The following is a 12,279-nucleotide window of genomic DNA, read 5'->3' on the forward strand; positions in this document are numbered from 1 at the left end:
ATAACGATATGTAGTTTTCTTTTACACACACTGTATTGTAAGGATCAATTAAAGGTCTTTGATCCATATTTACAATATGTGTTTTTAATGTCTATTTTGATAACTGAAAAGTTGGCCCTGAAAAGGACCGTTTTTGAGATAAGGAATAAAGAGGTAGGAAATGGGAAGGGAAAAACACGAGGATTCATAAATATAAGAAAACTTTAAAAAAATAACATTTTTGTTTCTCACATTTTATATTTTGTACATTTCTTGGTGTTGTTTTCTAAAGAATAGGTAAAAAAATGGACACTTAAAAATATACCAAGCGTTGGTAATTGCCTGTATATTACATAAGAGTCTTGCCCGAAGCATCTATGGTGCAACTTCCCACCTCGATCGTACTTTAACAGGTTCTGCACATCACAATAAAATTAGAAAGATCGGGTGCGGGCAGGATGGACTGAGGTTGGGTATTACTTGGTGGAAAATAGTTGGTAATCAATTTGGAAGTCTGTGTCACAGATCACAAATGCTGTTATGCTGATCTTGCTCCGTGTGATTGACCTTATGAATCACATTAGCCTTCCTAAAGGATTACTCCACTTCATTCCAATGAACACAGACAAAATGTGGAATTAACATGGATGTCCTCAAGCTTTGCGACGGCTTGTGTGAAAGTCCCCTCTGCATATATTGCCTTCATCTGCTGGAGGAGCAGGAGCTCCCTCGACTGCTGGAGCAGCTATCCTGCCACCAGGAGGACCTGGGCATCATCAAGAAGCAAGGTAGGCCCCTGGGCATTCGGCTCAATATATTGCGGCCTGACTTGCTCTGAACGTGCATTTCGCCAAGGATCCACTTTTTATTCACTATAATCCCGACGCATGTATCCTGATCTCCAGCACTGAGTCGGATTGCAGCTGTGACCTGCCATTGTGTGATTTGTGGTCATCCTGATCTGGGCCACCATTGAAGCCCACAAGGCCTTGCCGCTCCAAGATGGCCGCTTATAATTTTGTTTGGCCTTAATGCTCTAACGAGCTCCAGGACTCATCTAGGACCAGCCCTCACGTCTGATTGGCTGCCAGTTCTTTAACCTACCAATCCCTTGCCTGCAGGCAACAAGCCGGCCCACCCCCGAAGGCACACACCCTAAGGCACTTCCTGTCCCGAGACTATCCAGAGCTGACAGAGCCCAGGGCCAGGATCGCTGTCTGTTTGTCTCCTCATCTAAGGCGGACCTACACCACTGTCTGGACAAGTTCTGCTTGGTAAGCCCCCTTTGGCTGACTATTGTGACATTCCCTTTGCAATGCTTAACCCGCCGCTTGATAAAACATACGCTCTATTGTGCTCACGTGCCTTCTGCCCAGAGAGTATTCCACCCTATGAAGCTTCGCCGCATGCCACGTTGTAATTCATGGACACGCAAGTTTGGTTCACCTCCGGTTTGACCCATGAGCATGTCTCACTGCTCCCTCTTAATGTTTACATGAGCCATCATAACTGCATTTGAGTCTTTGCATATCCCTCACTATTGTACCACTGTGTTCTTAGGCTGACATTATTGCCCCGCAGCCTTGCTTTTTTAGTATATTACACTGATTGCACTCCCACTATTTAGCATACTCCTGTACCCGTGTGCGCTTATTCTCGCATCATGATTGCTGCTGCCTCTCAGTTCACTGCATTGAATCTGTACTGTGTGTGTTTAATCTTGCATCACGATTGCTACTGCCTTTCAGTTCACTGCATTGCATCTGTACTGTGTGTGTTTAATCTTGCATCACGTTTGCTACTGCCTTTCAGCTCATTGCATTTCATTGCATGCCCGCTCCCTTAGAAGCACCTAAAACAACATGTAGCGTGATTCGCTATTCACCCAATGACCGCTGTATACAGTGCCATATAACTCACAGTTGCCTATTACTGTGATGTGCCCCAACACGGAATTAACCTATTGCATTTCTTCTGCGCACTATGTTCAGCCCAATGCTCCCACAACTGCCTGCTCTGCACAACCTCTTCCTCTGCAGATTCATTGACTCTCTAAGCGACTCTAATCCAAGTCGGATCTAAACCAACCTCACACTACCTCTACTTGCCTATTTTTGCCTCAGGATTAATTCATGATATCTTAGTCCTTGCATTTAGAATGTTTAAAATGCTTCAACTTGCCAATGAATGTCTATAACACACGTTGCCACAGTCAGATAGGCCCACCTTATACCCCGACCGCATAGACAGTATTGATACTTATGAGCTGATTTTGCCCAATTCTGAATCTGCTAGCTAATGTTGCCATCTTACATACTTAACTTGCCCAAACTTTGAAATCAGTCACTACTATTGCCACTTGGATTTTCGTTTTTGCCTCAACTGTGGAAATTGATAACTAATGTTGCCTCAAGGTACTTTGATCTTGCCTAAAATACGTAAATTGACACCCTGACACCTGTGGCCACCTGCACTCCAAACAAGTTAAATTGAGTTAGCCAACAGCCATAATTCATGCCAGCTAAGTGAACTAAGTAGATCTATCTTGTCGCTATTCCGAAAACCACCAACATTGAAAAAACCAACCACGTCCAATAATGTTAACACTTTTAACCTCCATAATGTTCCTGTTTTGTATAATGCCCCATTCCTTTCACTTTACTTTTACTTTATTACATTTGTATAGCGCAACCATAAACCCATAGGTGTGAGGGCGCAGACAAAACACAAAAAGAGAGAGAAGGCCAGGAAATCCATAAGGAAAGGAACCGCAGACTGAGGACGACTATTTGAAAAGGAAGGTTTTAAGGCCCTTCTTGAAGGTACTCAGAGCTGCTGAGTTTCTCCATTGATGTGGCAGAGTGTTCCAAAGAGCCGGCGCCGCAGAGGCAAAGGCACCGCATTGTGCTTTTTTGCTTTTCACTTTGGGCTGGTGGAGCAGGTTCTGGTTGTTGGAGCGAAGATTTCTAACCGAGGATTTTATTCCAATACACCTTTGAAGATAGGATGGATGCTAACTCCTCCTCTTAAGGCATTTAAATGTAATAACCATCAGTCTAAAGGAGATTCTTGAATCCACAGGCAGCCAGTGCAGCGCTCGCCTTGCCTCAGAAACATGTGCCCTGTATGCAAGACCAGATACCACTCTAACTGCTCCATTTTGGACCACCTGGAGACGGTTGATAGTTTTTTTACTGGAGCCTGCTAATAAACTGCAACAGTAATCCAGTTTGGAGCCTATAATGGCTCTGGCGATGGTCTATGCATTGGATTGAGGAATAAAAGGTTGCAGATGGGACAATAGTTTAATATAATAGGTGGCACAGGATACAGTACTGGCCACATAAGATTTCATGTTAAGTGATTGATCCAAAACCACACCCAGGATCTTTACCTTGGGAAGAGTAGAGATTAAAGCGTCTCCCAGCTGGAATTGTTTGTAAGCTGGGTCTAGTTTAGCTACAGTGCTGTCAGATCCCACGACCATGAGTTCCGTCTTGCCACGATTAAGTGCAAGATTATTCAACATCATCCATTGTTCTATCATGGCAAAAATGCGATTAAGTTCTTTTTCGTCCTCATCATGCTGGCCTGTAAGAGGGATGATACATTGAGTGTCATCATCATGGTTGGAAAAGAGTATGCCCTCCTGGGCAAGATGGGTAAAAAAGGGAGTCATGAAGAAGTTATAAATGCACGGCGACAGACTGGCGCCTTGTGGCACTCCGAACAGTATTTGGATTGCTGGTGCTTTGGCATTGTTGGCACATACCCTGCTAGATCAGTTGGATAAAAATGATAGTAGCCAGTTGGTAGAGGCCTGCGAGCAGTTGGCTACGGACATAAGCCTATCTGCTAGTAGGGCATGGTCGACTAAGTCAAACGCTGCCGATTGGTCCAGAGAGATCAGAAGGGAGACCTTTTGGGAGTCCATTCTTTGGAGTAGTTGTGACTTGAGATCCAGGAGTGAGGTCTCAGTACCAAAGCCTTGTCTGAACCCCGACTGGAAAGGATTGAGAGTACGGTGAGAGTTGAGATGTTGCGCTATTTGAGTATAGGCTACCCGGTCCAATATCTTTAGTAAGAAAGGAGTATTGGTTATGGGCCTATTATTAGTGGGGACGTTTTGATCCAAGTTGGGTTTTTTCAATAAAGGGGTAACCCAAGCTTGTTTCATATTGTCTGGGACCGTACAATTCTGCAAAGAGGCATTTACAAATTTACATATGGCTTGAACAAGAGTAGGGGGACATATTTTGATGATTGTCGAGGCACAAGGATCCCCTGTACAATTAGTTGCCTTCAGTTTGTTTATGATGGATGCTAACTCCTCCTCTGATATGGGTGTAAAATCAAAGATGGGGATATTGGGATCCCTAGTAAAGGTGTTACTAACTGGATGGGTACCCTGTATGTCAGAAGCACTTTTTTTGGTTGCTATAGATTCCCGGATACCATCCATTTTATTTGCCATGGCATTCTGAATGTCCAGACACCAATCGTCATTTTTGGTAATCGCGGATAGTGCCGGTTCTGGGACAGCCTCTTGTTCTTTCAAAATTTTGAATAATTCCTTGGAGTTCGAGGTAGCCTGAGAAATTCTGGAATCCAAATAGGATTTCTTGGCTTTCATGATAGCTCTTTTGTAGTTATTAGCAGCTTCCTTATAGTTGGATAGTGCTGTAGGTGATTGATTGGCTTTCCAGATATAGAATAGTTTAAGGGAAAGGGCTTTAAGGGATTGGAGTTCGGGCGAGAACCAAGGATTGGTTAGTTTCCTTTCTGAAGGTTTCTTTTTGTCTTTCTTAGGGGCAAGAGAGTCCGCCACTAGTTTAAGACTGAGCAGATTTTCTTAGTAAGAATGTCAAGATCGTCTGTCTCTAGGATATGTAGGGTCTGAGAGGAGAGATTGTCAATTTTATCCATGGTTAGGGGCTTGGTGTTACGATATGTAATGGCTACCGAGCAAGCTGTTTGGACTTTGGTGACGAATGGTATGGTAATAGAGAAGTGAACAGCATCATGGTCCGACCATGGGCTGGGTGATACTGAGACGTCATGATGAGGGCTATTAATAACTGCTACCCAATCGAGGGTATGTCCTAGGTTGTGGGTAGGGACCTGCACTATTTGGGTGAAACCTAAATCAGAAGAAGATTGCGCAAGTTCAGATGCCGTCTGGTCATCAGGGTGACCCAGCCAGTAATTGAAATCGCCTAGAACAATGAAGCGTGAGTTGGGTTTTAGTAATGGGAGGAGATAGCTAGCAAGGTCAGTACAGAAATTGCCTAGACATGAGGGAGGCCGATACATAAGGACCATATTCACTGTGGTTTTGGCGTTCATCCCTATTTTTATATGGAGAAAATCTATTCCTTCCATTAGGTGACCCTTAATTTTCCAAGCTGATTGTGATTTCCTTAAAATATAGGCTACCCCACCTCCCCTTCCTGATTCTCTATCCTGCCTGATCATAGCGTACCCTTCTGGGATGGCAAGCTGTAATGAAGGTCCTGATGCCGCAGTACCCCATGTTTCCGTGATGGCACAAGTATCGAGGTTGTTGCCATCAATGTAAGTGGAGACTTCATGGGCATGCTTGACCAAGGATCTAGTATTGAGCAGCATACAATTCAGGGATCCAGTAGGACAGGAGATGGTATGAACCCCTCCTTTGTTGCTGATAGACGAAATATATGGCTGAAACTTAAGAATGGCTGAATCTAACTGCTGGTTTTCTGAAGGTGTGCCTAGTAAGTTCAGCGGGGTTGTGCAAAGGGCAATGTTAGGCTGAGAAAGGTTGCGGATGCATAATGGGTAAAGGGCGGTGGTGTTCGGGGGTGTGGGAGGTGTTTCCATGGTTAGGAAGCAGGACTTACCCTGAAACGCTGACACGTCCGGCCATGGACCGGCACAGACCGGCTTGCCTCCTTCGCGTCGGCGCGTTTGCGCCAGGTTTAAACAAATGAAGCAGTAGCACACTACAAGGCTGCTGGTATATGTAGTTTAACTACCCAGACAGCGCGTGCAGGAAAACAATCAGGCTGTAAGTCTAGGCAGTATCTACAAAAGTACTTACTTGATTCTGGCATGTAATCTAATGGACAAAACTTATTTTATCACAGGTTAAAAGCGTTTCAATTTTATTAGATTTAAAATAAAAAAATCCTAAAAACAGTACTAAAACGAAATGCGGCGGAAAGAAGGCAGCGTATTAAATAAATGAGACTTGAGGAAGGTAGAGGCTTAAATGGACTTTATAGTCCGGCCAGACCGGCACAGACCGGCTTGCCACCTTCACGCCGGCGCGTTCGCGCCGGGTTTAAACAAATGAAGCAGCAGCAAACTACAAGGCTGCTGGGATATGCAGTTTAACTACCCAGACAGCGCGTGCAGGAAAACAACCAGACTGTAAGTCTAGGCAGCGTCTACAACAGTACTAACTTGATTCTGGCACGTAATCTAATGGACAAAACTTATTTTATCACAGGTTAAAAGCGTTTCAATTTTATTAGATTTAAAACAAAGAAATCCTTAAAAACAGTACTAAAACGAAATGCGGCGGAAAGAAGGCGGCGTATTAAATAAATGAGACTTGAGGAAGGTAGAGGCTCAAATGGACTTTATAGTCCGGCCAGACCGGCACAGACCGGCTTGCCCCCTTCACGCCGGCGCGTTGTATGAGAACACTGATGACATTACAAATCACATCACTGATGCCATCACTGGTGATAGCACGAATTACATTGTATATAAGTGATTACATCAATAATGGAACTAGATATGACATAAGTTATAATTCAGCTCATGAAAAACTTGAATTACCTTAATAACAATTTAGGCAGTGGACTTGGCCATGACAAAGGTTGGGGCCAATGGCTAGCACCAAAGGCCATAGCTAGTGGTTGGTTAGTGTTCAAAGATACCAATGTGCATGGTTAAATGCCATGCCTTGTAGCCCATCCCTGTTTTAAAATATACAGTGGGCAAGGTTGAATGCTGTAATCAGTGCCAATTAATATGTTAGAATATACAGTTGGCACAGCCAAAAGCCATGGTCACTGGCCAGTATTGTGTTGAAGACCATGGCTAGTGGCTCGTTAGTGTATATAACTCCACCCATACATCAGCAAATACAATAGCACAATCATTGCCCAAGCCCCTATTTTACCAAGGCTCGATCAATGGAACTCGCTAATGATTGGAGCCTCAACTCTCAATCTAAGAAGGTTTCAAGTGCTACAAAACAATGCTGTACACATTGTTAACAAACTAACTAGACAAGAACACATCTCTAACCATAGACAGGATTTACACTGGCTGCCAATTCAGGAACATATCAAATTCAAAGTAGGATCTCTGGTCCATAAATGTGTGCATGGATCTGTCTCCCACAGTACTTCCCAAATAGAGCAAATGGCCTGGGAAGATCCTTTCCGGTCCAAGCAGCAAAGCTTTGGAATTCCCTTATCACCACTCTTACAGTGGAACCTGACCTAAGAGTTTTCAGCAAATCCTTAAAAACCCTGCTTTTTAAGTAACCCTTCCTTCCCTTCCTATAATTTCATGATATTTGGTCCTGTATAGTGATGTTTGTTCTTCTGTGTTGATGTATTGCGCCACGATTCCGATGGGCTTTTGGCGCATTAGAAATAAATACATCAATAATATACGGTGGGCACGACCGAAGGACATAGATAGGGGCTGGTTAGTGTTGTATAATACACAGTGGGCACGTCCGAAGTCCATCGCTTATGGCCTGTTAGTATTTTTAAAATATAAAGTGGACTTGGCCAAAAGATGTACAAACTGTTCATGGTCAAAGGCCTTGGCTAGTGAGGCCCATTTATATATTAGAATATGTAGTGGGCACAGCCAAAGCTTGTGGCCGATGCCCAGTATTGTGCTAAAGCCCATGGCTAGTGGCTGATTAGTGTATATAATATACAGTGGACACAACTGAAAGCTGTAGCCACTGGTGAAGGCCAAAGCCTACGTTTGGTGGCCTGTTAGTGTTTTGCAATGTACAGTGCACATGGGAGAAGACTGTGGCCAGTGTCCATGACTGAAGGCCATGATTAGTACCCATTAATGTGTTAAAATATATTTGGCCATGCACACTGACCATGACTGAATGCCAGTTACTGTTGTAATGTAATTAGTGATGTCATCAGTGATGTGATCTGTGATGTCATTGTTATGGTCATAGACTGCGCAACAGGGGGTGCATGGTATGGTGGATTTAGCTGAAGGGGTTTTGTTGCATTCAGTTCTCACCTTAAGGTCCCTGCAATTAAGTTTTTTCTTGAATTTCAAAGGTTTTGTTACAATGTATTGCTCACCTTAACGTCCCTGCAACTAAAGTTTTTTCCTTGAATTTCAAGTGTTTTTTGTACAATTTATTTCTCACCTTAATGTTCCGGCAACTAACATTTTCTCCTTGAATTTCAAGTTTTCTTTTTACAATGTAGTACTCACCTTAACGTCCTGCAACTGAAGTTTTCTCCTTGAATTTCAAAGGTTTTGTTATGCCACACATAATTGACATTAATAATACAGACAATCTGGCTAATGAAAACAATATATAATGTGTAGAAAGTAAAATAAACAGAAATTGTACAACTGCATTCCCCCCAAATAAAGCTATTGTTAAAATACATTTTTTTTGCATATGTACTTAACTTTTTAAAGTATTTACATTTATATGTACCATTGATAAATAGAAGGTTATTAAAGTGTTACAGTAACTGTGTACAAAGACTACACTCAATAAATCTTAAAATACATAACGATATGTAGTTTTCTTTTACACACACTGTATTGTAAGGATCAATTAAAGGTCTTTGATCCATATTTACAATATGTGCTTTAATGTCTATTTTGATAACTGAAAAGTTGGCCCTGAAAAGGACCGTTTTTGAGATAAGGAATAAAGAGGTAGGAAATGGGAAGGGAAAAACACGAGGATTCATAAATATAAGAAAACTTTAAAAAAAGAACATTTTTGTTTCTCACATTTTATATTTTGTACATTTCTTGGTGTTTTTTTCTAAAGAATAGGTAAAAAATGGACACTTAAAAATATACCAAGCGTTGGTAATTGCCTGTATATTACATAAGAGTCTTGCCCGAAGCATCTATGGTGCAACTTCCCACCTCGATCGTACTTTAACAGGTTCTGCACATCACAATAAAATTAGAAAGATCGGGTGCAGGCAGGATGGACTGAGGTTGGGTATTACTTGGTGGAAAATAGTTGATAATCAATTTGGAAGTCTGTATCACAGATCACAAATGCTGTTGTGCTGATCTTGCTCCGTATGATTTGACCTTATGAATCACATTAGCCTTCCTAAAGGATTACTCCACTTCATCCCAATGAACACAGACAAAATGTGGAATTAACATGGATGTCCTCAAGCTTTGCGACGGCTTGTGTGAAAGTCCCCTCCGCATATATTGCCTTCATCTGCTGGAGGAGCAGGAGCTCCCTCGACTGCTGGAGCAGCTCCCCTGCCACCAGGAGGACCTGGGCATCATCAAGAAGCAAGGTAGGCCACTGGGCATTCGGCTCAATATATTGCGGCCTGACTTGCTCTGAACGTGCATTTCGCCAAGGATCCACTTTGTATTCACTATAATTCCGACGCATGTATCCTGATCTCCGGCACTGAGTCGGATTGCAGCTGTGACCTGCCATTGTGTGATTTGTGGTTATCCTGATCTGGGCCACCATTGAAGCCCACAAGGCCTTGCCGCTCCAAGATGGCTGCTTATAATTTTGTTTGGCCTTAATGCTCTAACCAGCTCCAGGACTCATCTAGGACCAGCCCCCACGTCTGATTGGCTGCCAGTTCTTTAACCTGCCAATCCCTTGCCGGCAGGCAACAAGCCGGCCCACCCCCGAAGGCACACCCCCGAAGGCACACCCCTTAAGGCACACACCCTAAGGCACTTCCTGTCCCGAGCCTATCCAGAGCTGACAGATCCCAGGGCCAGGATCGCTGTCTGTTTGTCTCCTCATCTAAGGCGGACCTACACCACTGTCTGGACAAGTTCTGCTTGGTAAGCCCCCTTTGGCTGACTATTGTGACATTCCCTTTGCAATGCTTAACCCGCCGCTTGATAAAACATACGCTCTATTGTGCTCACGTGCCTTCTGCCCAGAGAGTATTCCACCCTATGAAGCTTCGCCGCATGCCACGTTGTAATTCATGGACACGCAAGTTTGGTTCACCTCCGGTTTGACCCATGAGCATGTCTCACTGCTCCCTCTTAATGTTTACATGAGCCATCATAACTGCATTTGAGTCTTTGCATATCCCTCACTATTGTACCGCTGTGTTCTTAGGCTGACATTATTGCCCCGCAGCCTTGCTTTTTTAGTATATTACACTGATTGCACTCCCACTATTTAGCATACTCCTGTACCCGTGTGCGCTTATTCTCGCATCATGATTGCTGCTGCCTCTCAGTTCACTGCATTGAATCTGTACTGTGTGTGTTTAATCTTGCATCACGATTGCTACTGCCTTTCAGTTCACTGCATTGCATCTGTACTGTGTGTGTTTAATCTTGCATCACGTTTGCTACTGCCTTTCAGCTCATTGCATTTCATTGCATGCCCGCTCCCTTAGAAGCACCTAAAACAACATGTAGCGTGATTCGCTATTCACCCAATGACCGCTGTATACAGTGCCATATAACTCACAGTTGCCTATTACTGTGATGTGCCCCAACACGGAATTAACCTATTGCATTTCTTCTGCGCACTATGTTCAGCCCAATGCTCCCACAACTGCCTGCTCTGCACAACCTCTTCCTCTGCAGATTCATTGACTCTCTAAGCGACTCTAATCCAAGTCGGCTCTAAACCAACCTCACACTACCTCTACTTGCCTATTTTTGCCTCAGGATTAATTCATGATATCTTAGTCCTTGCATTTAGAATGTTTAAAATGCTTCAACTTGCCAATGAATGTCTATAACACACGTTGCCACAGTCAGATAGGCCCACCTTATACCCCGACCGCATAGACAGTATTGATACTTATGAGCTGATTTTGCCCAATTCTGAATCTGCTAGCTAATGTTGCCATCTTACATACTTAACTTGCCCAAACTTTGAAATCAGTCACTACTATTGCCACTTGGATTTTCGTTTTTGCCTCAACTGTGGAAATTGATAACTACTGTTGCCTCAAGGTACTTTGATCTTGCCTAAAATACGTAAATTGACACCCTGACACCTGTGGCCACCTGCACTCCAAACAAGTTAAATTGAGTTAGCCAACAGCCATAATTCATGCCAGCTAAGTGAACTAAGTAGATCTATCTTGTCGCTATTCCGAAAACCACCAGCATTGAAAAAACCAACCACGTCCAATAATGTTAACACTTTTAACCTCCATAATGTTCCTGTTTTGTATAATGCCCCATTCCTTTTACTTTACTTTTACTTTATTACATTTGTATAGCGCAACCATAAACCCATAGGTGTGAGGGCGCAGACAAAACACAAAAAGAGAGAGAAGGCCGGGAAATCCATAAGGAAAGGAACCGCAGACTGAGGACGACTATTTTAAGAGGAAGGTTTTAATGCCCTTCTTGAAGGTACTCAGAGCTGCTGAGTTTCTCCATTGATCTGGCAGAGTGTTCCAAAGAGCCGGCGCCGCAGAGGCAAAGGCATTGTGCTTTTTTGCTTTTCACTTTGGGCTGGTGGAGCAGGTTCTGGTTGTTGGAGCGAAGATTTCTAACCGAGGATTTTATTCCAATACACCTTTGAAGATAGGAGGGCATCTTGCCCTTAAGGCATTTAAATGTAATAACCATCAGTCTAAAGGAGATTCTTGAGTCCACAGGCAGCCAGTGCAGCGCTCGCCGTGCCTCAGAAACATGTGCCCTGTATGCAAGACCAGATACCACTCTAACTGCTCCATTTTGGACCACCTGGAGACGGTTGATAGTTTTTTTACTGGAGCCTGCTAATAAACTGCAACAGTAATCCAGTTCGGAGCCTATAATGGCTCTGGCGATGGTCTATGCATTGGATTGAGAAATAAAAGGTTGCAGATGGGACAACAGTTTAATATAATAGGTGGCAGAGGATACAGTACTGGCCACATAAGATTTCATGTTAAGTGATTGATCCAAAACCACACCCAGGATCTTTACCTTGGGAAGAGTAGAGATTAAAGCGTCTCCCAGCTGGAATTGTTTGTAAGCTGGGTCTAGTTTAGCTACAGTGCTGTCAGATCCCACGACCATGAGTTCCGTCTTGCCACGATTAAGTGCAAGATT

The sequence above is a fragment of the Ambystoma mexicanum genome, chromosome 3p, assembly GCF_040938575.1.
Source record: "Ambystoma mexicanum isolate Mex_15411 chromosome 3p, UKY_AmexF1_1, whole genome shotgun sequence".
Classification (NCBI taxonomy): domain Eukaryota; kingdom Metazoa; phylum Chordata; class Amphibia; order Caudata; family Ambystomatidae; genus Ambystoma; species Ambystoma mexicanum.